The sequence below is a fragment of the Humulus lupulus genome, chromosome X, assembly GCF_963169125.1.
Source record: "Humulus lupulus chromosome X, drHumLupu1.1, whole genome shotgun sequence".
Taxonomy (NCBI): Eukaryota; Viridiplantae; Streptophyta; class Magnoliopsida; order Rosales; family Cannabaceae; genus Humulus; species Humulus lupulus.
This window is the reverse complement of record NC_084802.1, coordinates 113,022,011-113,049,987: the sequence shown is the minus strand read 5'-3', so window position 1 is coordinate 113,049,987 and position 27,977 is coordinate 113,022,011.

The following is a 27,977-nucleotide window of genomic DNA, read 5'->3' as shown; positions in this document are numbered from 1 at the left end:
GCGTTCTATGGATTCAAGAGTGCAATTCCGAGTCTTTAGTGGAGTCACGAGGAATTAATAAGTTAGTAAATTTATTTGTTAGATTTATGATAGCTTATTGGAGCTTGATTTCATAGGCCCATGGTCCCCACTATACCTTGGATAAAATCATCTAGATAGTCTCAATTAATTGATTTAAGTATCAATTAGAATTATCAAAGTTGACCAGGTCAATTTTGGATAGTTTCATAGAGTTAAACAATTTTGAGAAGAAAAGAGAAATAAGGACAGATTTATTAATTAAAATAAATTGGTATCTAAATTAATAAATAATTTTAAATCAATGTTCAATATATAAATAATTAATTTGATAAAGGATTTAAATAATTATTTAGTTAATTAAACCAATAGAAAATAATACAGGCCTTGATTTTAAGTCCAATGGGCTTATAATCAAATGGGAAATTTCACGGGCCTAAAGCCCATGATAATTTCGACCAAGGGTTGTTAATTGACGATTATTTTGTTGATTTTTTAATTAAATAAATGACATAATTGAGTCTATAAAAGGAGTGTTAAGAGAGAAGTCAGAAGAGAAATTGAAACACAAGTTTATGATAGGTTTTGGATTCTCTCTAAACATAAGTCCTTTTATAAGCCTCATTATTCTTTCTCTTCTTCTCTCTGTATCTATCTCATGTGTTGAGAATTATCCACTCTAGTCTAGGTGATTCTAAGGATACTTTGAAAAATTGTGAAGATAATAGAAGATCGGTTCAATATCTTGATAATACTCTGCGACAGAAAGGATACAAGGGTAAGAGAAACTGAAGGAAGGACTCATTCATTCCGTTGCGTATAATGTAAGTATTCTTATCATTATTTCTCCTTGAATTCTATTTTAGAAACATGTTCTAGGTTATCTCATATTAATTTTTTTGATATAAGATCTACATGAAAATAAATAAAGATCATGTATAAGTTTTCCCTACAGATATATCCTGGTGTAACAAACTGGGATGCACAGATGGAGTCGGAGATACCATCCGGGACTCAAATGGTGGGATTTGTTCAATGAACTGGGCTATACACAGTAACACCCTCTATCCAGGCTGATACGGACCATTCGGGGTCACAGTGTTGATCTAGGCCTTCACTTCAGGTCTGGGTTCTTGCCATACTTCGGGTAATCTTTAACGCCCTAAACTCCAGGGACCGTTACAGTGTGCCTTGTAAATAGTGCTAAACTCGCTAATCGAGTCAATTGGCCAAAATCGTGTACTAAGTATGATTAGCGGTTTAGGGATTAAAATTTTTGGTTAAGATATAACGTTTCATTAGAACGTTTATTATATACATTGGGATCCCAAAAATATAATTAAAAGGTCTATTACAAGAAAATATTTACAACCAGTCGGTCTAAGCGGCAAAATAGGGTTTAACCCTGGCTCCTCTCCTTCAAACCTCGGTCGTGGCGGTCAAGCAGCTGCATATGTACACATCATCACTTTCCTTTGCCTTTACCTGCACCACATAGCACCCATGAGCCGAAGCCCAGCAAGAAAACTTAATATGCTCATGAACAGTTATAACATGTCATCAATTCATAAGGCACACGCCTAGCAGATATAGCTCTAATCAAGCAGGCACATGAGTTCACGTAATGTTGAGTATAACACGTCAACCAATGATCATAATAATCATCCAGGACTTTTAGCCCAAAATAGAAGAGTGACAACGGTACAGTCACTAAGGTGGGTTCTGTTCCCAACAGCCATGTGACAATACGGTCACCAGGGCTCTATAGATATGTGATCCTTTCATTAGCTTAAATAAGATAGGTATCTGGTGTTATAGTCACCAGCATAAACCTGTCGAGTAGATAAGTGATCCTTTCACTAGCTTAGATAGGATAGGTGCATGATGATTAGTCACCAACATAACCTTCCTCGTGACCATAGAGTCATAACCCTAGAACATCGTTCCCTAGCCATGTGACAAGCAGTCTCCTAGGCCTTAGGCCTTGGCTCTGAGTAACTAGCTTAGACTCGCCAAGAGCTTATAAGTTTCGTCGACCTTAGGGTCGGTCCAGAATTAATGCCTTAGGGTCATTCAACACCGTTATCGATTAGATATAATCTTCATTCGGCCCTGCGTTCAGGACGCTTATGTCGTTTCTGACTCTTAGGTCAGTATCCCTGACTAGTCAGTACCAAAAAAAAGTAAGCAATGCCTCCAAACATATATCATATATCCAATATTCGAATACAGGGCATTCAACATGCTTACTTAACAATTACTAGCATAATTAGGACCATGCATAAACACAGAGACTCAAGCTCTGAACATTCTCATATTCAATAATCATAGCATGCCCTAATCACATGTTTCTCGTGCAACATATGCATCACATTTAATCACTTGACATACCTCAACAATAACCATGCATGTCCTATTTAAGCATCCAACATGCATCAAGAATAACCATGCATGTCACATATACACAGGGTGCAGTTTTCTTACCTCAGATTCGAGCTAGAATGAATAAAAGAACGACCCTTGAGAACGATCAACTTTTAGAACTTTACCAGTCACCTAGTCATAACCAAATACGGGACATCATCAATAAAAATGATCAACATAGGTTCTGAAACCAAGATCAAGCCTCCGGAACATCAATCCCCACTAATCCGAGTAGTAGGAACAATCCCGAGGCCTAACACCAAGTTCCCAGGGCCAACACACTCAAACGGGCTCAAACGTGACCTAGGGCTGCGACCCTAGAACCTTGTGCCGTGGCCCCCAGCCATTCCTAAAGCAAGGGCTGCGGTGCCCTGCAAGCACAATCTCAGCCACCAGCTTCTTCGAGCTAGGGCCGCGGCATTCCAAGAACAGGGCCGCGACCCCCAACCCATAACATGCCCAAACTCGTTTTTCTTCATTTCAAACCCTCCAAAAACATACCTAAACACTTCCAAATCATCAAATTAAGGTTCCCAAGCTTCCCAATGGTCCAAAACCATCAAAACCCAAGGCTCAATTGAACCAAAAACTCAACGATTCACAAAATCCAATTCAATGCTTAGAAACTCTAAAAACTCAAAACTTAAACTTAGATTACCTTTGATTGAGTAGTTTTCCATCAAATCCTTCGGTTAAGAAGCTTCTAATCTTTCCTAGGATTGCTATGCCTCAATCCTCGCTTGATTCTGACTCCTAGAACTCGAGATTTCTTCAAAAAGGCTTCGAACGTTAAAATGAGCTAACGAAGGAGAGAGGAAATGTTTTCTAACGTACGTTCTTTCTGACAAGCTACTTCAAGCTTAAGTAACCTCAAATAAAACCTAGTGCTCGGGGTCCCGAAAACACCCCCGAGGACATTATAGTCAAAACTTCCAGAATTTCCTCCTGACCTCAAATACTCCCAATTTATCATCAAATAAACATTCTTATTACCCAATAATTGACCCCGTTATGACAAAACCGCTAACTCATAATATAAGATCGTCTCATGCCGAATAGCTCGAATATATCTCCATAATAATGGAATCTCATTCACAAATTACATTATGCACCCAAATATACAAATATGCCCTCAATAAGTCAAATTACCAAGACACCCTAATAATCAAATGTGGACCCACATGCATGCATATAACATCATATTATAATATAATTCACATAAACATGCATATAATCATTAAATATCATAATAAATCAATTATGGCCCTCCCAGCCTCCTAATCAAGGTGCTAAACCTTATTAGGAAATTTGGGGCATTACAACTATCCCCTCCTTACAAAAATTTCGTCCTCGAAATTTATCTATACAGCCCGGGATAAGAATTCTGCACAATTGATTCCCAGTTTCCCAGGTCGTTCTCTTGACCTCATTGTTTCTGCAACATACCTTAACCCAAGGTACACTTTGCTCCTCATAAATTTATTCTTTCTGTCTTATATCTAAACTTGCTACTCTTTACAGGATAACTTAGCTTTAATTCCCAGATTCACATAACTCAACTCATGAGTTCCTTTCAACTCATGTCCACTACATGGAAGTACATAACACACTGTATACAGCTGACAGTGCCAAAGAAAAGGCTGATCCAAAATCAACCTGACCAGTCTTATCCAAAATTCAAACTGTTAAATTACTCTAGGGCTCAACTTGCCCCTAACTCCTCACCCTCTTTCCATGGTGATACTTTTTAGGAAGATATGATCTTCTACCTGAAACTCTATGTTCCTGCTTTTCAATTCAGTCAAACTTTTCCATTGATTCTAAGAAGTGAGCAGCCAAGCTTCGATCTCTAGTCATCTCAATAGTCCCTTGAACCACCTCAGGATTCAGATATATATTAACTTGTTCATCTTATAAGATGTTCTTCCAATAATAATTGGATAACCCTCTCTCTCTGATTTACCATCAGTCTGAGAGTAATAAACTATACTGAATTCCATCTATATACTCATCGCCTTCTTAACCCTTCCAAAACCTGGAAGTCGCAATAGAGTCTCCATTTGATAAAATAGACCTTGAGTTTCATGAAGGCGCTCTATCCCTCTCACAAAGAGATCTGAATACTGACCAACTGTATTATTCATCATTACTGACAAAAATATACCAACTTGGACTACTGGTCTACAATGACTCAATGCCAACTCATACTAGTCCACTAACCTGGCCAATCCCATCGCGAAATCCATCGCGATGCCATCCTATTTCCATTATAAAATACTCAAAGGCTACCATGGCCTCACCGATTTCTAATACTCTGATATGACCTGCTATCAGGCTAAGAACTTACCATGCATTCCATTACATCCCTCTCTATCTCAGGCCACCACTATGAAGCTTTCATATCCTGTTACCTTTCCATGATGCCTGAATGAAGCGAATAAAAGAATAGCATGAGATTCATCTGGAATCTCCCAATTAATCCCAGTGTCCATCGGATTCCAAATCTCACCCTATACCACAATAAATTCATATCTGACACTATATAACTCTTAGCTAATCCAGCTAAGACTTTCCACTCAATCTTTCTTATCTGTGGTTCACTTAATTATTTTCCTCTTGATCTTCTCTGAGATAATAATCTCAAACATAAAACTGGCCACCTGGCCCACCAGAAATTCTACTCTAGTTCTGGTCAGATTCTTTAACCAACATATTGCATAGGAAATTACTTTTCTCTATCACTGAGATGCCATAACAATCCACTAACTGGTCCTGGTCTGCAAGAAGACTCTGAACTATTTCCCAAGGCACCTGAAATATCCTTACCATCCAAGGAAACTCTTGCCCCTAACGCGTTCCTTAACTTTGGCAAATTTTTGCAGAGAATACACCACAAAACCATCGTCCACAACGATCACAAATCCCATTCAAGTAAATCTTTGAATGCTTTGTTCATCTGATTCATAAACACTTGGCATTAAACAACTTCTTAAGACATACTCAGCACTCTCAGTGCCCTTATCTGATACAAACACAGTCTTTTGTATAACTTCCTCTCTAGTCTCTACCTGGTTCTAACTAGATCCATGATCCACCGCACTAGCTAAGGGTTCCATGCATCTCTCTGCCATAACACTCTAGTTCCCACTACAAATGTCATAAACACATCAGATCCATGTGTAGTGCCAACTGTCACAAGACTTTCCACTCTCAAGCCCAAGAGTTACTATACTTTCCTTGCCATTTAGAATTGCCCCACTCTTGGCTAACCAATCCAAATCCAGAATCATACCGAGCCAGTCATAACCAGCTTTACCAAAACCACAGATGAGTCCTTTTTATCATAACCCAACTCATCTCTTAAGTCACCAATACGGTATTGCCTTCCCATCACAACATAATCATATGATCTATGTAACATCTCTATACCTCTCTATATGCAACAAATAAAGGAACAACATGGCACAAAAACCAATCAGCATAACATAGAAATCAGAACTAGAAAACTGACCGGCCACCGCTGAGGAACTAGTCTTAGTCTCAGACTCTGACTCTGACTGTCGTGGAATAAACACTCGAGTAGGAATCAAGCTGTCTATCCCCTTTTGTTCACGCTCTCTTAGCCTTGGGCAATCCTTTTTGAAATTCCCAACCATGCCAAATGCGAAACATGCCCTTGCTCGGCATTCTCCCAAATGACGCCTCTTGCACCGCGTGCATATTGGACGAGTATTCCAGCTTTCATTCTTACTTGCTACAATAAGTGGAGATGCCACTATCTGAGCTCCGTGCTCCCTGGCACTCTTCCTCTCATTTCTTATGCTCTCAGCAACAAGAGCCTTCTCACCTGGGCATAGGTAGATACTTCATGCACTGGGGCAACTCTAATGCCCTGAGCTATTCCAGGATTCAATCCCTAAAAATTTTTTTCCTTCTGAGCTATATCTGTGGGTATCATGTCAAAAGCGAACTTGGCCAACCCAACAAATTTCCTAACATACTCGGCTACTGTTTCCTCTCCTTGAACAAGATTCAGAAACTCATTCATCTTAGTAGTCTTAGCTGCATCACAGTAATACTTTTCATTGAACAGCTGCCTAAATTCTTTCCAATCCATCACAGCTGTGTCTCGTGTCTGAGATACTACTTCCCACCACATCTGGGCATCATCCCACAATACAAATGTTGCACAAGCAACCCTATCGTGACCTACCAGTCCCATACTGTCAAGAATGGAACTGATCATGGCCATCCATTGCTCAGCTCCGAATGGATCAAGGCCTCCCTCGAAGACTGGAGGGTAATATTCCTGGAATCTTCCACAGAGAAATTCCCATCTATTCTCAACCCTAGGCCGAGCTAAAGCTGATGCCACTCCTAGCATAGCAAAGGAAGAGGTGCTCCCCAATAGATTCCGCTGTTGCTTCAAACACCTAATCCCTGCTCCACTCCTGGCATAGCAAAGGGTCGTTTTTAGCAATGCAAGTGATATTTTACCACTTGCAGTGCTAAAAACATGCCCATGGCATTCACATATCAATCATAATCCCTGCTCTTTCAACTTTCATACCATGCCTCCAACTCCAGCATTAAAATATCATAATTATATACCCACAGAGCAGTTAATCATATAATCACATCCACATATATATATTCACGAAGCATATAATCATATAGTCAAGAGCCAGGCTCTATCAGAATCTCATGCTCCTTAATACAATGTGCAGGTAAAGCATTTACATTCTATTTAAGCAGTTAAGCACATAACTATAGAAATAGTTACCATTCCCTGAGTGAAGTTATCTTCAGTAATGAGTGTACATGCCCAGCTTGTCTTCAGGAACCATAAACCTTGGCTCGCTCTGATACCAAGTTGTAATGCTCTAAACTCCAGGGACCATTACGGTATGCCTTGTAAACAGTGCTAAAGCTAATCCAGTCATTTGGCCAAAATCGTGTACTAAGTATGATTAGCGGTTTAGGGATTAAAAATTTTGGTCAAGATATAACATTTCATTAGAACGTTTATTATATACATTGGGATCCCAAAAATATAATTTAGAGGTCTATTACAAGAAAATATTTACAACCAGTCGGTCTAAGCGACAAAACAGGGTTTAACCCGGGCTCCTCTCCTTCAAACCTCGGCCGTGGCGGTCGAGCAACTAAATATGTACACATCATCACCTAAGCTCTCCAACTCAAGGATCGTCCATCTTTCTTTTGCCTTTACCATCACCACGTAGCACCCATGAGCCGAAGCCCAGCAAGAAAACTTAATATGCTCATGAACAGTTATAACATGTCATCAATTCATAAGGCACACGCCTAGAAGATATAGCTCTAATCAAGCAGGCACATGAGTTCACATAATGTTGAGTATAACACATCAACCAATGATCATAATAATCATCCAGGGCTTTTAGCCCAAAATAGAAGAGTGACAATGGTACAATCACTAAGGTGGGTTCCGTTCCCAACAGCCATGTGACAATAGGGTCACCAGGGCTCTATAGATAAGTGATCCTTTCACTAGCTTAAACAAGATAAGTATCTGGTGAAATAGTCACCAGCATAAACCTGTCGAGTAGATAAGTGATCCTTTCACTAGCTTAGATAGGATAGGTGCATGATGATTAGTCACAAACATAACCTTCCTCGTGACCATAGAGTCATAACCTTGGAACAGGGTCGGTCCAGCATTAATGCCCTAGGGTCATTCAATGCTGATATCGATTAGATCTAATCTTCATTCAGCCCTGCATTCAGGACGCTTATGTCGATTCTGACTCTTAGGTCAGTATCCCTGACTAGTCAGTACCATAAACAAGTAAGCAATGCCTCCAAACATATATCATATTTCCAATATTTGAATTCAGGGCATCCAGCATGCTTACTTAACAATTACTAGCATAATTAGAACCATGCATAAACACAGAGACTCAAGCTCTGAACATTCTCATATTCAATAATCATAGCATGCCCTAATCTCATGTTTCTCGTGCAACATATGCATCACATTTAATCACTTGACATGCCTCAACAATAACCATGCATGTCACATTTAAGCATCCAACATGCATCAAGAATAACCATGCATGTCACATACACACAGGGTGCAGTTTTCTTACCTCAGATTCGAGCTAGAATGAATAAAAGAACGACCCTTGAGAACGATCAACTTTTAGTCCTTTAGCGGTCACCTAGTCATAACCAAATACGGGACATCATCAATAAAAATGATCAACATAGGTTCCCAAACAAAGATCTATCCTCCAGAATATCAATCCCCACTAATCCGAGTAGTAGGAACAATCTCGAGGCCTAAAACCAAGTTCCTGGGGCCAAAACACCCAAACAAGCTCAAACCTGACCAAGGGTTGCAGCCCTGGTACCTTGTGCCGTGGCCCCCAGCCATTCCTGAAGCAAGGGTCGCGGTGCCCTATAAGCACAATCTCAACCACCTGCTTCTTCGAGCTAGGGCTGCGGCACTCCAAGAACAGGGCCTCGGCCACCAACCCAGAACATGCCCAAACTCATTTTTCTTCATTTCAAACCCTCCAAAAACATACCTTAACACTTCCAAATCATTAAATTAAAGTTCCCAAGCTTCCCAATGATCCAAAATCATCAAAACCCAAGGCTCAATCGAACCAAAAACTCAACGATTCACAAAATCCAATTCCAAGCTTAGAAACTCTAAAAACTCAAAACTTAAACTTAGATTACCTTCGATTGAGTTGTTTTCTGTCAAATCCTTCAGTTAAGAAGCTTCTAATCTTTCCTAGGATTTCTGTGCCTCGATCCTTGCTTGATTCCGACTCCTAGAACTCGAGATTTCTTCAAAAAGGCTTCGAACGGTAAAATGAGCTAAAGAAGGAGAGAGGAAATGTTTTCTAACGTACGTTCTATCTGACAAGCTACTTCAAGCTTAAGTAACCTCAAATAAAACCTAGTGCTCGGGGTCCCGAAAACACCCCCGAGGATATTATAGTCAAAACTTACAGAATTTCCTCCTAACCTCAAGTACTCCCAATTTATCATCAAATAAACATTCTTATTACCAAAGGCGTGAGGTTTCTCTCAGGTTTCTCCATAGAGACGCAAGAAGACCAACCAGAAGCCTGCTACTAGATCTAAGGTGTCTGAATCTCCATTGGCTCACGAGTCTTGTGAGGGAGAAACGACTGGTTTAGATGAAGACTTGTCGGCTGTGGTGGAAGAGGTTTTCAAGGATTCTCTGGTGGATTTCCCAGAATTTGGGGGTATTGGGCCGATGGAGGCTAATGAGGGAATGACTGGAATTAAGAGGAATGGTGTGAACTGGAATGATCAAGCTGATGGCAAAAATGACTTTCAAAGCCAGGCGAAAGATAAATGGGCTCAGTTTCAGGCATTGTTACCGAATCAAGGAGGGGCTCGACTAAATTTTGAAGAACCCCTAATTCGAGAGGGCCAAAGAATTGCTTAGGTTGATTTGGAGGAGATCCAAGTTGAAACATCTTTTTGGAACTCAGCTGTGGTTTGTATGGTTCTTGGAGCTAATCCTCCCTTTGCTGTTTTTGAAGGTTTCATTAAGAGGATTTGGGGTAAGGTAGGTATTGATAGGATTGCTCGATTGAATGCTGGGTATACTCTTGTAAAATTTAGGGATGAAGCAACCAAAGATTTTGTGTTGGAAGCTGGGGTTCTCCATTTCGACAGAAAACCAGTTATTGTGAAGCCATGGTCTGCTGATCTAGATACTCCAAGGTCAGTGAAATATGTTCCCGTTTGGATTAGGCTACCGGGTCTTGGGTTGTAATACTGGGGTACTAAATGTTTGAGTGCCCTAATGAGTACAATTGGGAATCCTATTTTAGTAGATAAAGTTACAAAAGATCGATCCATGATGCAATTTGCTTGGGTATTAGTGGAGATAGAAATAACAGAGGAGGTTCCTAAATCAATTCAATTTCTAAATGAGAAAGGACAGCTGATGGAACAATTATAGGAGTTTGAATGGCTACCAACTCAATGTAAAGGATGCAGGGTATATGGTCATACTGAGTTGATGTGCAACAGAATACAAGGTGAGGTCTGGAGGAAGAAAGTTAGAAATGTTGATGAAGGGTCTAAGAAAAAACCCACTGAGCTGAATTCCTTAGCAGAGACTACAGTTTTAGCTAATGGGGTTAATGCAGATGGTCAAAGGAAACTAGATGCTAAAGAGATTTCTGAGTCCCATGTTGTATCAGAGCCTCTTGGCAAAGTTATTGAATTAGACTCAAAAGTTTCAAAGCGAACCGAAGACAAGGCTATCACGAAATCCAGAGATAGGCCTCATTCTGATTGGATCACCCCTAAACGGGTGGGGGGTATTAAGAATTTGTCTCCAAATACTCAGAATAAGTTGAAGAACTCCTATAGTGCACTAGAAGAGAAGATAATGGAGGTTACAAACTTGGGACTTTCTACAACAAATATGTTTAATGGAGAATCACAACATTCTTAGCTAGAATGTCCGGGGCATTAATAAAAGGGAGAAGCAGAAGTCCCTGAGTACTTTTTGCTATATGAATAAAATAGGTTTAGGAGCTTTGTTAGAAACTAAGTTGCGTGGAAAAAAAATTGAGGAGATGATGACTACTTATTTCAGTGGCTGGAACTATTATTCAGGAACAGCTTCTGAAGGAAGAATTCTTCTGATTTGGCAGGGGCACAGTGTTTTTGTTGAGATTTTGAAAGAAAGTGATCAATTAATTCATGTCTTTATTCAAGAATTGAGATCTAATAAAAAGTTTTGTGTATGGTAGGAACTCGATTGAGGAGAGATTGCAGCTTTGGACTGATCTAACTGGTCTATTTTTTCTAGCCACTCCTTGTTTTGTGCCTGGGGACTTTAATGCGGTTTTTGAGGTTACTGATAGGATTGGTGGTCGTGATATTACTACCCTGGAATTGGTGGATGCTCAAAGATGGAGAGCTCTAGGTTTAGTTGATGAGATGCACACTAGTTGTTCACACTACACTTGGACAAACAAGCTAGCTAATGAGGCAAGAATCTATTCTAAACTGGACCGAATTTTTAAAAATGAAGATTGGTTGGACTTATTCCCTTAAGCTGAAGCCTATGTTAATTGGTAAATGCTTTCTGACCATTGTTTTTGCATTATTAAATCTGGAGCAGCTCTGAACTTTGGTGTCAAACCGTTTAGATTTTTTAATATGTGGACTGATCATGAAGATTTTAGAGAGACAGTGATGAAGAGCTGGAGCAAACCAATTAAGGGTTATGGCTTAGAGAGAACAATGAGGAAATTGGTAAGGCTTAAGCATGTCCTTTGCAAGTTTAACAGAAGGACTATAGGTCATGTTGTGCAGAAGTATACTGCAGCTAAGGAGAACTACCAAGCTGCTCAAATTCATCTTTAACATGATCCTCACTCAGCAGTTCTTCAAAGAGAGGAAAGGGTAGCTTGTGAGAACTTCTCTAGTCATGCTAGATTCTATGACAGCTATCTTCGACAGAAAAGTAAAGTTAATTGGCTTTGTTATGGTGATGATAATACGTCCTACTTTCACGCTTGTTTAAAACAGAGAAGGGCTACTAACCGTATCACTTCTCTTATTAATGAAACAGGTCAGTTAATTGAGAGGTTTAAGGATGTAGTGGCTCACTTTGTGAATCACTTTCGTAGCATTATGGGGAGTCAGAGCACAGCTTCGGTTCCTATTCAGAGGTCATGTTATAGTCATGGTAACATCTTATCTTTGGAACAGCAGCTATGTTTGATAAAACCGTTTACCAAAAAGGAAGTGGAAGATGCTTTGGTCAGTATTAGTCCAATTAAAAGCCCGGGTCCTATGGTTATGGATCGGGTTTTTTCAAAGCTATGTGGAAGGATGTGGGAGAAGAAATTTCTGAGGCCATATTTGATTTTTTTATCAGGGTTTGCTGCCTAAAGAGATTAATAATGCAACAATTTCTCTGATTCCTAAGATAGAAACCCCCACTAAGGCAGTCGATTATAGACCCATAGCGTGTTGTAATTGTTGACCCAAACTCTTAAAGTCTCCTTGTTTTGATGATTAACAAATATTTGATTATTATTTGTTACTAATGATTTGTTGATTTTGTAGCAAAAACCAAAGTGAATTAGCATTTCAAAGTCAAACTTATGACCAAGGGCAAAATGGTCATTTTACCATATTTTCCGGAAATGATCCGAAATGGATTTCAAGACTCAAGAAACTCAAGATAAAGGTTTAATTTCATTTCTTAGTCTTGTAAAGTGATTGCAAGTTTACTTTAAGTCATAAGTATAAAATTTGGCTCATTCACGTACTAAAAATGGTGATTTTTCAAAATGAGAAATAAATATCCTAAATTCACTTTTAAGAAAATACATCCCGATACGGTCGTAACGCAATTGGAATTTTTGAAATCGGATAAACGAGCTAAAAGTTATAAAGAATTGAAAAATGGGAAAATAGGCTAATTCAGACTTTTGCTCTCTGTTTGCCATCCGGAATTCCAGTTGGAAACCGGAATTCCGGTAGCTCCCAGACTGGAATTCCGGTTCCCCATCCGGACTTCCGGTTCGCGGCTGGCAGCTTCAATAAATAACCCCCAACGGCTATAAACGGCTAGTTTTTTCCCAAACTCTATATAAACTAGTTTTTCACTCAAAGTTGGAGGTTGGCTGAGCATTTATTACATATATCAAACCTAATCCATTGATTTCAAGGAGCTCTCAAAGTTTAAATCATCCAAACACATTTTCACACACTTGAGCCAAAATTTGTATTTATTTATTCTAAGTGTGCTTGCTAATCACTCTAGGTTTCTCATTGTATTATCATACCTCTAGAGTGATTTTTGCTTGTAATATCAAACACATTCCCATATTGTGATTGAGGTGAGGTTGGCACCGGTTTTGTAAACAACCCGGTTAGAGTGAGATTGGCACTTCAACAATCTGAAAAAGAGGTGGATAGTCCTTGGTGGTGGAAAACTATTGTAAGAGGTTTGGAAATACCTTGGTGAAAAATTCCCGGTTGTAAGGGTTAGTCAAGCCCGCTAACTTGGCTCGATAGTTGAACTCAAAGCTAGGTCCATAGCTTTGAAGACCAAGGACGTAGGTGGCTTAGTTCTACCGAACCTTGTAAAATTCAAGAGTTTGCAATTTCTTAACCTTCAACTCTGTACATTACAAGTTTGATTATTTGCTATATCTATTTGATTGCCATATTAGTTGCTTTTACTTGATAAATTTGATTTATTGCATAATTTGGCATATTAAGTTTTAAATTTCCGAAATTAGTTTAAATTTCCAATTCACCCCCCCTCTTGGAAACATATCTTGGGTTAACAGTAATACTCTCTATAAATGTATTTCAAAAATGCTATGTGGTAGATTGACTAAGGTTCTTCCTATCCTAGTTCATCAAAATCAAGGAGATTTTGTTAAGGACAGATTGTTGGCGCATAATATTCTTATTCTTCAAGATATTATTAAAGGTTATAAAAGGAAAAACATCTCTCCTAGATGTGTGATGAAGATAGACCTGAGCAAAGCTTATGACACATTAGATTGGCAATTTTTGGATGATATTATCATTGCTTTCTGTTTTCCCAACAGATTTATTAGGTGGGTGATGAATTGTTTGAAGGGTACCTCTTATTCTATTTTGATGAATGGTAGGATTCAAGGGGGCTTTAAAGGTAAAAAAGGTCTTAGACAAGGGGACCCTATTTCTCCTCTGTTATTTGTGCCAGTCATGGATTATTTTACTCGGCTTCTCCTTCAAGCTTCCCTAAACAAGAATTTCAGATATCATCCGAAATGTAAGAATCTGAAATTAGTTAACCTCTGCTTTGCTGATGATCTGGTGATATTTTGCAAGGGAGTTAACAACTCGGTTCAGATTATTAAAGATTGTTTTACTGCCTTTAGTTTGGCTTCTGGTCTTTCAGCCAACTTGGATCTCAGGTGTTTTTTGGGGGTTTCGCTGAGATAGAGACTAAACAACTTTTGAATAAGCTCCAATTTCTTGAAGGGTCTTTTCCTCTAAAGTATCTTGGAGTTCTTCTTCGGACTACAAAATGGAAGGCTGGCGACTGTGCTATTATTATCAAAAAGATTCAGCTGAAGCTTCACACTTGGTTTAGTCGTCATCTCTCTTTTGTTGGGAGGGCTCAACTTATTAATTCTGTTCTATTGGGTATCAGATCCATTCTGGATGAGTATTTTCCTCCTTCCCAAGAGTGTTATTAAGGAGATAGATCACTTATGCAGAATCTTTCTCTGGGGGACCAAGGAAAGTAACAGGAACAGAAGTAAAATGCATCTTACAGCTTGGGAGCAAGTTTTCCTGCCTAAGAGCCTGGGTGGTATTGGTTTTAAGGAAGGGGCCAAATGGAATAAAGTGTTATTAGCTAAATTTGTTTGGGATATATCCTCTAAACAAGACATCCTTTGGGTGAAATGGGTAGATTCCATTTATCTTAAAGGGCAGAATTTCTAGGAGTATAAGATCCAACAGGATGTGAGCTGGTACTAGAAAAAGCTTGCCAATTTGAGATCTGTTTTTTCCTTTAAAAATCTAGAGGAGGCAGCTAAGAACAGTAAAGTCAATATGAGAAAACTCTATACTCGAATGCTTAATAAGGATAGAGTGCCTTTTGCTAATGTGGTCTGGTGTACTATAGCTGTGCCTAAGCATAGATTTATATTGTGGCAGGCTACTCTGGGACACCTTCTCACTCGAGACAAGCTAACTCACTGCCAGTTGAATTTAGCTTCCTTACTTTTTCTGGTCTGTGAAGTGAAGTGGGAATCACATTCCCACCTATTTTTGCTTGTCATTTTTCTCAACAGGTTAGAGCTAATGTGGCGCCTTGACTGGGAGTGGATATTTGGCCGAGTAGATATGAGGAGTGGAGCTCTTGGATGGTTGGAAAGCCTAAAGGCCTGAAGCAAAAGTTGGCTGCTGCTGCACTGGCAGCTGCTGTGTATTTGATTTGGTGGAACCATAATAAGTGTATTTTTTATTTTTGCTCTATGATTGTAGGGAATGTAGATCAAGTTTTATTTGAAAACTATACTGATTAGGCTTCCTAAGCTGAAAGTTAAGAAAAATGACTTAGCATTTGTTGAGCAATTTGTCCAGGTGTAATTTCTGTTGGAGTGCTCGGATTGAGCTTGTTTTGTAACTGGTTGATTGATTTTCAATATAATCCTATTTTCATTAAAAAAAAAACATTCTAATTACCCAATAATTGACCCCGTTATGAAAAAACCGCTAACTCATAATATAAGATCGTCCCATTCCGAATAGCTCGAATATATCTCCATAATAATGGAATCTCATTCACAAATTACATTATGCACCCAAATATACAAATATGCCCTCAATAGGCCAAATTACCAAGACACCCTAATAATCAAATGTGGACCCACATGCATGCATATAACATCATATTATAATATAATTCACATAAACATGCATATAATCAATAAATATCATAATAAATCAATTATGGCCCTCCCAGCCTCCTAATCAAGGTCCTAAACCTTATTAGGAAATTTGGGGCATTACATAATCATTATTTATCGGACCCAAGTTGGTCCTGGGCCTACCCTGAGGGTCAACAAAGCCCATTTGGTGGTGCCACGTGTCCTTGGTATTAAGTACAGACAACATTCACCCCCTAAGTCTTCATCCTTGTTTGCGCAATGGAGACTTAATCCTTCATCCCAGTTCATTCCATTGGGGGCCAACTGAGCAACCCCAACCTTTCAAATTCCAAAGACCCCCAACCTTTCAAATTCCAAAGGCCTTGGGCACGTGTCTCCAGGTGGGTGACTGAATACGTGTGGATCCCCCTTCATTGTCTTGGGTGGCTAATTGGTGTCAGCACATTTGTCGAAGCATCCCATCAAGGTAAATCGATGTTTTAGCACTTGAGTGGTTTAATTAATATACGCTCGTCCTCCGAGGTCGTCGGATGTACTTTTTCTTGGGATACTCAATGCAAGTCATTGGATTAGATAGGCACAGATTACAGGTCTGCTTGCATAAATATGCCTACAAAATTTTCTCTTCACTTTTATCATATTTGAATTTTCAAACCAGAAAGCAAAGAGAATTTCCTGTAAATGTCCGAACTTGTCGACGAACTTCACAAACGTTTATTACAACTCTGAGCCCACTTATTCCCGTCGAATCTGCCTTCCATTCATCAAGAGGAATCCTTCACCTCAACTAGCCCCTCTGAGAGTGTTAACAAACTGCTCTACCGCCTTCTCAAATTCAGGGTCGAGTTTTTACTGTCGGTTTTGCCCTTTCATCACCAAGCTTCAAATTCAAGTTTCTCAATTAAGTGTTTCCAACAATCTCTCTACTTTATTTCCTTAGCAGTCTATGTTAGGATTCTGTTTATTAGGGTATGTTGACGCAGTTTTTTGCCAACAGTATATTAAGAAATAAAATGGGTAGATTAGTGCTTGATAGTAAACCACAATGAAAATAACAAGAACCCACTCAAAAGCACATAACTTTTACGTGGTTCAGTGGTTAAAATCCACTTAGTCCACGAGTCAATATTATTGCTGTTTCTTTCTCTATTTTGGCAGAGTTTCGGTAAATCAGAATATCCTCCCCCTTCCCTGTCCAATATTCCCAAAACTTATAAGGGAATTCCATGGATAGGTTTGCGTAACAGTGTAAATAAACCACACAATTATATATGGTATATAATTAATACAGATTATTCCCATTTACATTGGGATATGATTTGGTAACAGAATAAACACGCTCCTGCTATCTCGAGTAATAAATGATATAGATATGATATAGCCTGGTCATTAATGAGCGTATAAAGAATTCCTAACTCTCTTCAAATCCTTTAGTATGCGTTATATCTAGGTCCTCACGAGTTGAATGTCTCACCCGAGCTCGTGCTTGACAGCTATCTGAATCTGAGCTCATAGTAAATCTAGGACGTCTAATATTGGGTCTAACCATTATGAGTCTCGTGTTGTTTACATGGTTAATAACTATAATTTACTTGGTTATCTTTCCACGTATTCAACTGCCAGATGTACCAGAGTTGGGCAAGTGAACTCGTGCTAAGTTTAAGGTACAACATTTGCCCCCCAAGCTCCTGGTCGTGTTTGATGTCGTCACTTTCTGACATACACAGTGAGGGCTTTTAGACTTCTGCCATATAAAATCGTGCCTGCCCACTACTCGAGTATTGGATACGTGGCTTCCTGCAATTGGTGTCCGTTCGAGTTTCGAGGACTGGAAAAACTGTCTTGTCATCTTTTTCTTGCCATGTGGTCTATTTAACCTTGACCCTTGGATCTCGAACTAACCCAATTGGATGGCTCAGATTGATTTTTGTGGTTTACATATAAATATGGTCATCAGTCCTGAGACCTCACCACCTTTATATTCAAAATATTTCTCTTTTCAAACACTCAAGCTTCCTTTCTTTTTCTCCAGAATCCCCAGAAATTTTCATCGTCCTATGGAACTTTAGAAGCTTTCAAGGAGCTTCCAGTGGCCATACCTACATTTTCTCTTAATCGAATGTATTTTCTATAAGTATTTCATCCCCTGGTTGAGAATTTTTTTTTATTCTTCATTCTCCAAGGAGATATTTTTTCTTTTTTTTTTTACTTCAAAAATGTTCGAGGTTTAGTATCGTTAGGCTATTTCTAAGTGCCAATAGGAAATGGGTTTTGGTTTAGGCTTTATGAATGAACCCAAACTAATTTAGAAATACGACACTCATAAATCTAAGCAATTTTCTGGGCTAATCTGGGAGAACCCTAATGGCAAATCGGTTTGAAGAATACCTATTTGGGGTATCGAAATCGAACGGGTTTTAGGTTTAACCCTAGGTAGCTTAAGGGTTACGATTCCTTAAAACCGCCTCTCAAAGGAAAGTAGTGGGTCTGACAGTTTTGACACGCGGATCCAAAAGTAATTGGGGATTTTAAGAAATCGAAGCGCGTGGCCTAGGATACCGCGTGAGACCACGCGTTGAGACTAGGACAAAGTTTAGCTCGTATAAACTTTGAAACTTTGAAAGTAGTCCTTTTCGTCCTCCGTACCTCCGCGACCATAGTTATAGACCATCTTAGGTCGCCTACTATCTAGGCCGCTTTGTTGGCAGGCGATCTGAATTGTGGCACCTCCTAAGAAGAATGTCGCGAGCTCATCTACCCAAACACAAAGATAAAGGCAAGCAGATCACTTCCAAATCTCCTATACCACATTTTGGTCCTATGGTGGAGAGAGAAGTCATCGTCGACCCTAATGCTTTTTTCGAGGCTAAGCACATAGTCTCAAGGATAATGACTTAGGGGAAGGTGAAAAAAATCCTCTTGAGTCATAATATCGATATGGGAGCTAATGGTCGCCTCGCCCAATCTGCACTTGAAGGAGAACGGAGTTGTGCCCCCTTCTAAGACGACAATGGGGCTTGAAGTGACGAGCACCTGAAGGCTGGTGCTTTCCTCCCACTAGACCAATACTTTGTAGAATTTTTGAACTACGTCAAATTGGCTCCCTTCTAGCTCCCCCCAAATTCTTACAGACTATTGGCGGGACTAAACTATCTATTTCTGAGGCATGAGTGGGAGTTCCCCACCCCAGCAGACATTTTATATTTCTTCTGCCTCAAAGCGAGTCCTGACCAGAAAGGACGAGGTGATGGGTTTTATTATCTCACCAGATTCCCTAACTCCTCCTCCATCATTGAGCTTCCTTGCCACCCAAATGACTATAAAGATTTATTCTTTATGTCGAATGGGTTCAAGAATTGTGAACATCGGTCCTTCAACCGTCCTCGTAGGTTTTCTATCTTTGTGAACTCAGCACAAAAATTTTTATTCCTTTCATTGTAATTTTTTTTTTATAAATGTCCTGACTGAGTTTGTTCCTCGTGCAGCTATATTCTCAAGGATAGGAAAATTGGTGACACTCGGGGGTCAGTACGAGACTTTGTCCAATCTCCCTCCCAGGGAAAAAGATTATCACCAGGTCGTGAATGATCAGTGAGGGTCAGACATTAGCTCTGAGCACCCAAGCTCCACTCCCCGTTATCCTCGAGCTCTCCTCTTCTCAAGAGGCCTTGCCAGCCACTAAGGACACTGAAAAGGAAGAAGAGGTGGCACCACTTGTGCGAAAAAGACGAGCTCCCAAAGCCAATCAGGGGCCCGATCCTGAGCGAGCTACGTCTGGGCTGGTAGCCAACCCTTTCGGCCAAGGTAACCCATAGGTTTTTAGAGAATTAGATCGGGTTGCTGCCAGCTTTAAGTTAATCTATTTTAACCTTAACCAGCTCGTTAGCCGACATCCTACCGATCCGGATCTAAATGTAACCCTTCTCCAATGCGTGGATCATTTGGAGGTACGCTATTATCATAGCTATCCCAAAGGCACCGTTGTAGTTGATAACACATTAAACTCTAGATCCTCCATCTTCGAAGAATAAGGAACAAACTGTAGGACCTAGCCTTCTCTGCTCCAGGGTACATTTGCTCCTAGGTTCAGGCAGTACGTAAATGAATCTAGCCCCGAGGAGGGACCTGAACCCCCTAGGATCCAAGAGATCGTAACCTTAGATTCCCCCTCCCCTCTGTTAATCCCAGAGTTGGAGGTTGTGCCTAGCCCGGTTCATACACCCGAGTTGATCGTAATAGATTCCTCCCCTAGCTCGGAGGGTAGGATTCTAGTTTTTTTTTTTTTTTTTGCATTTATAATACCTTTGATGCATTACTCCTGTGAATTAAATCCTCTATTTGTTCTTTTTTCCAGGTGAAGAGATGGAATCGTCAGGAGCTCCTGATTTTAGGAGTGCCTTCAAGGTTGGGGGTCCGGAACTAGTCCCGTAGTAAAATGGCCCAGGGTGGCAAAGAAGGCCACCCCTAAAACGGGGGGTACCACAAAATCCCCCCCTAAGGGTAAAAGTGCGAGCACTGCTCGAGAGCCAGCTCCGGTGACAATTGTCACTATCCATCAAATTCCCTCCCCTTCCTCGACATATGCCTCCCTCACGCACCCAAGTGATTCAAATTGAACCCCCCATCCAAAATGAGATTTTTCTCGTCTGGATACCGGTCGAGCCACACGATCTGGACAAGATTCCCGAGGCCTTTCGGGGTATTGTGTATGAGATGACTAGTCACGTGGTGGGCCATGTGTACAAGGCCAATGCTAGGGATTTGAGGGCAATAGAGGAGCATAGCCCGAAAGATGTCCTCAAATCTTCTATGGGATGAACCTCACCGTGAGTCCTTTTCCCACTGCTAACCTTTCTTTATTATGTTTATTATTTTTTATTGACTTGCTTCATTATTTTGCAGTCTGTCTTGGCTCAATACCTAAGCATAGCTTGTGTCAAGGCAAGGAATGAAGAACTCTGAGCTGACTTAAACACTGCCAGAGCTGCCCTGAGTGTTGCTCAAGATAGTGAGCATGCTACCAAGGTTGCTCTCATTTCTTCTCAAGAGGGCGAGCAATCTACAAAGACCGCGTTATCCACCTCTCAAGCTCAGGTTGCGGAGGCGAGTCGCCGTGCTGATCAGCTTCAGGCCGAGAACGATGAACTAAAAGCAAAGCTAATCGAGATCGAGGTTCAAGCCAAGGAGGAAGCGACACTTTCTTCGTCAACAATGGAGGAGATTCTTTACCGTTGCTGGGCTTTCAACCAGGACGGGAACTTCTCCTTCATGGAGCCCGAGTTGTGGGACCCGTATCTTGCTAAATTCAAGATTCAATTTTTGCAAGAACCCTCGGAGACTGGCGAGGCTTCCGAAGTAGTTAAGGGAGACGGTGAGGAGGTTACTTCAGCAGGGCGAGCTGATGGAGCCCAATGACTTTATTTAAGATTTTCTTTTATAATCATGATCATATATTTTCTAACAATCCCTTGGGATTAAAACAATTGCCTTCGAGCTTAGCTCAAGGTTATTTTTTTCTCTTCAATGTGACGAGATTTTTTCTTATTTGAATACACATCTACCTTGTGATCTATTTGTCTTTCCTTTATTATTTTCTCATGTTTATGAATCCTTAAATTCTTGTACATTCAAAATCTTAAGGATCAACTTTAGATCGAGATAGATTTTATCAATCTTAGTTCTATCCAAGAATTTTCTCGCTCATTTGCATCATACCTGTTAAGAATCAGGCCTCAGGCCTGGTTATATCCAGGGTTTTTAATAAACTTAATAACATTATACCTGTTAAGAATCCGGCCTCGAACAAGGTTATATCTAGGATTCTTAAAAAAAATTAAAAGTTTAGTTCGTGCTAGGCTTATTGAAAACTCGGGCCTTAAAAAGTCATTGAATAATCAATTTCTCGAAGCTTCTAAGCTTCGAACATGGTTATATCCAGGGTTTTAGATGAATTAAAGCTTAGCTCGTGCTAGGTTTATTGAAAACTCAAGCTTTAAAAAGTCGTTGAATAATCAATTTCTCCAAGCATCCAAGTCTTTAATCTTATCCGAGTAGGCTTAATTTTCTCAAAAACTCACCTCAGTTATGTGCCCCCAAGTAACCAGAATGTATAAACTTTCCTGGTTTCTTTTACAATACTAAAACTAAGAAATGGTTATTCAATAATCCATCTATCATTTATTTGAAATGGCTTTTATAAATAAGCCTTACATTGATGGTAATATTATTGATATTGCTTTTTTAAATAAAGAGCATTCTAGGTCCATGGGACTACTTCCCCATTTAGTCGAGCTATCTTAAAAGTCCCTTTGTGTAAGACTTCTACAATCTGGAAGGGTCCTTCCCAATTCGAGCCCAACACACCATCCTTGGGGTCATTATCTGCCAGACAGACCCTTCAGAGAACTAGATCGCCTAATCTGAGTCTGCGTCCCTTGACTTTAAAAATGAAATAGCGAGTGATCTTATGTTGATAATCGGCAACTTGTAATTGCGATTTCTCTCATTTTTCTTCGATCAAATCGAGAGATGTGCTGAGTAGCCCATTATTCTATTCTTGATAAAACGTCCTATGTCTGTGAGTAGCTACCTTGGCTTCAATTGGAAGCATGGCCTCGCTTCTAAAGGTTAGGGAAAAAGGAGTATGCCTCATGGAGGACCGGTGAGAAGTTCGGTAGCCCCAAAGTACTTGCGGAAGCTGTTCGGGCCATAATCCTTTGGCCTCGTCCAACCTTTTCTTTAGGCTCGGCTTGAGTGTCTTATTTATAGCCTCGACCTGGCCATTGAATTGTGGATATGCTACCGACAAAAAACTCTTTGTTATGTCATATCTTTCACAAAAGTTTGTGAAGAGATCACTATCAAACTCCATCCCATTGTCTGAAACAATCTTCTTAGGAAGCCCAAATCGACAGATGATATTCTTCACCACGAAATCAAGGAATCTCTTTGAGGTGATGGTCGCCAGAGGTTCGGCTTCTACCAACTTCGTGAAGTAATCGATTGCCATCACCACATATCGAACTCCTCCGTTCCCCATAGGTAGGGAACCTATCAGGTCAATTCCCTATGCTGCAAATGGCCATGGGGATGAAATCATTGTTCACTCGACTGGAGTAGCTCGGACAACTATGGTGAAACGCTGGCATTTTTCGTACTTCTGAATATACGAGAACGAATCTTTCATTAAAGTGAGCCAAAAATAGCCCTGTCTCAATACCTTCAACGCCAGGTTTTGCCCCCCAACATGATATCCATAAAAACCTTCGTGTATTTCTTGCAAAATGGTTTTGGATTCCTCAGGCAGAACACATCGTAGAAGGGGTAACAAATGACCTCGCCGATACAGGATTCCATCAACTACTACGTACCGTGGAGCTTGATAAAGTATTTTTCTCGCGTCTTTTCTGTCATCGGGTAACTTTCCAGTTGCGAGATATTTCATTATAGGAGTCATCCAGGTCGGTCTTATGTCAATCATTCCGACCTCCATTGCTTCTCCTAGTACACTTGGGCTCTCCAAGAACTCCAATGGTACTACATTTAATGTTTCAGCCTCTTTTGTGGTGGCAAGTCGTGCCAAAGCGTCAGTGTTAAAGTTCTGCTCGCGGGGTATTTGTTCAACAGAGCTAAACTCAAATTCAGATAGCTCCCCTTTCACCTTGGCCAGGTAGGCCACCATCTTGATGCCTCGAGCTTGATACCCTCCCAATACTTGATTTACCACGAGTTGGGAATCACTATAGCATTGGATGACTTTCGCCTTTAACTTCTACCAGTAAGGCCTCATATTCTGCTTCGTTGTTGGATGCCTCAATTCTGAATCTCAGAGTCGTATGGAATCGATGTCCCTCTGGCGAGATTAAGATTATTCCAACTCCTAATCTGTTCTCGTTTGACGATCCATCAACGAAGATTTTCCATAATTCCATCACCAGCTCCCTTATGAGCTCATCGTGAAAACCAGTGCATTCAGCCATAAAATCAACAAGGGCTTGACTCTTGATTGAAGTTCGTGGCATGTACAATGTCTCGAACTAGCTAAGTTCAATGACTCATTTTAAGAGACATCCTGACGTTTCAGGTTTTTGCAATACCTGCCTTAAAGGTTGGTCGGTTAAGACGTTGATAGAATGGGACTGGAAATATGGCCGGAGCCTTCTGGAAGCCAAAATTAAACAGAATGACAGCTTCTCTATCAGTGGGTACCATGATTCAGCTCCAAGAAGCCTCTTGCTTACATAATACACTGGTTTCTGGACACAGTCTTCTTCTCGAACTAACATGGCACTGACTGCATTCTCTGTCACGACCAAATAAAGAAACAGAGGCTCTCCAGATGTTTTTTTGGATAATACAGGGGGCTCTGCCAGGTGCATTTTCAGATCATGGAATGCTTGTTCGCACTCTTCGGTCCATTCAAATTTTATGTTTCCTCTGAGCAAGTTCTAGAATGGCAAACACTTGTCAGTGGATTTCTAAATGAAGCAATTTAAAGCTACGACCTTCCAATTAGGCTTTGAACTTCTTTACACGACCTGGGTGAAGGGATTTCTAACAACGATTTGACTTTCTCAGAATTTGCCTCTATTCCCCTTGTGTTGACTATGAATGCCAGATTTCTCCCAGATGCCACCCCGAAAGTGCATTTCTGGGGATTCAGCTTCATGTCATATCTCCTTAATATCCCAAAACATTCTTCCAAGTCGGATACATGGTTACTAGCAGTCTTTGACTTGGCAAGCATGTCATCGACATACACCTCCATGTTTCTCCCGATTTGGTTAGCGAACATTTTGTTGACCCAACGTTGGTATGTAGCCCCGACATTTTTCATTCTGAATGGCATAACTTTGTAACAATATACGTTATGTTCGGTCATAAAACTAGTATGCTCTTGGTCCGCAGGGTTCATCGCGATCTGGTTATATCCAGAGTACGCGTACATGAAAGAAATTAGCTCGTGACCTGCCGTGGCGTCTACCAACTGGTCAATCCTTGGCAGTGGGAAACAATCTTTGGGACAAGCTTTGTTTAGGTCAGAGAAGTCGATACAGGTTCTCCACTTCACGTTCGGCTTTGGGACCAACACAGGATTGGCAACCCAGATCGGGTATTTTTCCTCTCGGATAAACCCACATTTTAGTAACTGAGCTACCTCTTCCTCTAGTGCTTCAGCTCGGACCGTTCCCAAAAGTCGCTGTTTTGGGGATTTTGTAGGCACGATCTTGTTCAAATTTAATGTGTGCATTATTATATTCGAACAAATTCCCACCATATCCTCATGCGACCAGGCAAAAACATCCAGGTTCTTTTGTAAGAAATCGACCAGCTACTTCTTTCTTTTGTCTTCAAGATTCTTCCCAATCTTTATGACTCTTGAAGCTTCTTTGGGGTCGATGTTCATTTCCTCGAGCTCTTCTATGGCTTTGAGCTCTAACCTATCTTAGCATATCCGTGGATCAATGTCTTCACGTTGGGCGACCTCACTATCCTCTTCTTGTTGAGGTTCTTCCATCCCACGAGTGACTTCCACCTCCTGGGACTCCTCACTTCCGTCATTTAGGACCATTGCCTGCTGCCCGGGTTATGACTTTCCCTTCATAGAAATGCTATAGCATTCTCTAGCAACGAGCTGATTGCCTCTGACTGTGCATATCCCCGTAGCTGAGGGGAATTTTATTTTCAGGTGCCGGATAGATGTTATGGCTTAAAATGCCATTAGCACAAGTCAGCCTAAAATCGCATTGTATGCAGTCGGACAATCGATTACCACGAACTCGAGTACTTTGGAGACAGTTCATGACTCTTCTCCCAATGTCACCACCAGTTTGATTGTCCCTATGGCCTCTGATCCTTCACCCAAAAACTCGTACAAAGTCATCGAGATCGCATTCAAATCGAATACGGACAGTCCCATTTTTTCCTGGGTGGACCTGAAAAGTAAATTTACAAAGCTTATGTTATCTACCAGTATTCATCGTACCCTTCAGTTGGCGAGCTGCATGGTTACTACCAGCAGATCATTATGTTGGAATTGGACGTGGCTAGCATCCTCTTCTGTGAAAATGATTGCTTGCTTTTCCAATCGTTGTTGTTTCGATAATCATTTCTCTGGCACGAACTCTGCCCCATTATGAGCCTTCAGTTCATTAATGTACCTATTTTGGGCCCCGCTGCTCGTGCCCGTCAAATGAGGTCCTCCTGCAATAGTGGCTATATCTCCCCCTACTATCAAAGGGGTTCGACCTGGTTTGCCTGAGCTCCAGATTGGCCTATCGGAGCTTCTGGGACTGATTGAGGGTTCTGCCCGACGGGCTGATTAGAAACTACCCAATTTTGGGCGTACTAGGTCAACGGTCTAGCTCTGATGAGAGTTTCAATTTCATCCTTCACCTGTCGACAATCATCGGTGTTATGACCAATGTCGTTATGGAATCAGTAGAATTTTGAAGGATCTCTCTTTGCCCTCTAGTTTCTCAAAGGTTCTAGCTTCTTCCATGGGCGGAGATTAGAATTTGCCAGAAAGATATGCTCTCGGGTGTCCGTTAGGTCAGTATATGTAGCGTAGATAGGTTTGAACTTCTCCCCGGACTTGTTTTTCTTCGCCCCACTCTGGTCGCCGTCACCATTTCCCTTCCTTTTGTTGTTCCCCCTTGGTTATTTTGGGTAACGATTTGAGCCGTAGCTGCAACATCTGTTACCACTCCAATGGGTTGGACAAGGGTCTGGTTGGTTCCTGCGACAGAAGCTCGCACCGCCTCTAGGTTTATCCATTCTTCAGCTCGGACCAAGAATTCGTCTACACTTTTAACTCCTTTTCTTTGGAGTTCCTGCCATAGGTCGCCCCCGATGAGGATTTCTGTCCTCATTGCCATGGGCTTGGAGCTGTCATCACCATCCCTAGCTCGTGCACCAACATTGGAAAATCTGCTCAGATATGCCTTCAGCATCTCGCTAGGTTGCTGCTTTACGTTGACCAATGAATCAGCCTCAACCCGAGCTGCCTGTGAAGCTCGAAATGCTTTTTTGAAATCGAAAGAAAATTTCTTCCACGAGCTTATGGAATGCCTCTTATATTGTTTAAACCACTGCTTGGCAGGTCCGACCAGAGTTGTAGGGAACAAGGTACACCTTAGATCAAGCCCAACATTATGGGCCATCATCATGGTGTTAAACATTCTGAGGTGATCGGACGGATCTCCATCTCCATCAAACTTTGACATGTGCGACATCCTTAAACCTATAGGATATGTTGTTGCTACAATGTTTGGAGCAAAAGGTTTGAGCTCCTCATGTGAGTCGTAATCGTCCTTTTCCTTCTTGGACAAGATTCTTTTCATTTGCTCTTCCATTAGAGCTAGTCTATCGAGGGTTTGGTCCCTAGTCCCTACGTTAGCTGAAGGTTGTTCAACAACTCCCATCCTATCATACACGATTGACAGATTATTGGCTCTCCAAGCTATAGCTTGGTTAGGTGGGGCATTCCCGTTGTCGCGTACTATGGACAAAACTCCTTCGTGTTGAGTATTGCTAATATCTTCATCTTGAGTTGGATACCTTCTCTGCAAGTTCAGATGATCTCGCAAGTCGGGTTGTGGATCATAACGAGGACTTTGCCCTGAAGTTAAATGATTTCTTAGGTCGCTCTCGGACCTGCCGCTACGATGGCTTTCTATCCAATAACTTCCGTTTGTGAAGCTTACAGCTCGTGGTTGGGATCGAGAGCCTAGATTCTCAACACGTGTTCGTGGGACGAAAGTATTCGCAGACATGGGCGGATTTCTCCTACTATCCCCATGAGCTGGAATATCTCGTTGAGGACGAAGTGGAGTTGGATATCTTACAGGTGACGGAGAATGCTTTATTGGTGAGATTATCCTTATTTCAGCAGGACAAACTAAATTAACCCACCTTTGTTCTACTCCAACGTCCATAGTTCTCTGTGCCTGACACTCCGATTGTGGCACAGAGGGATTTTTTGGAGTATTGTGTCATCGTGAGCCTGTCCCAGCCCCTCCCTGTGGATTGTCATGGGCATTCCTGGGAATCTGTGAAGAAGGCACCGAGCTT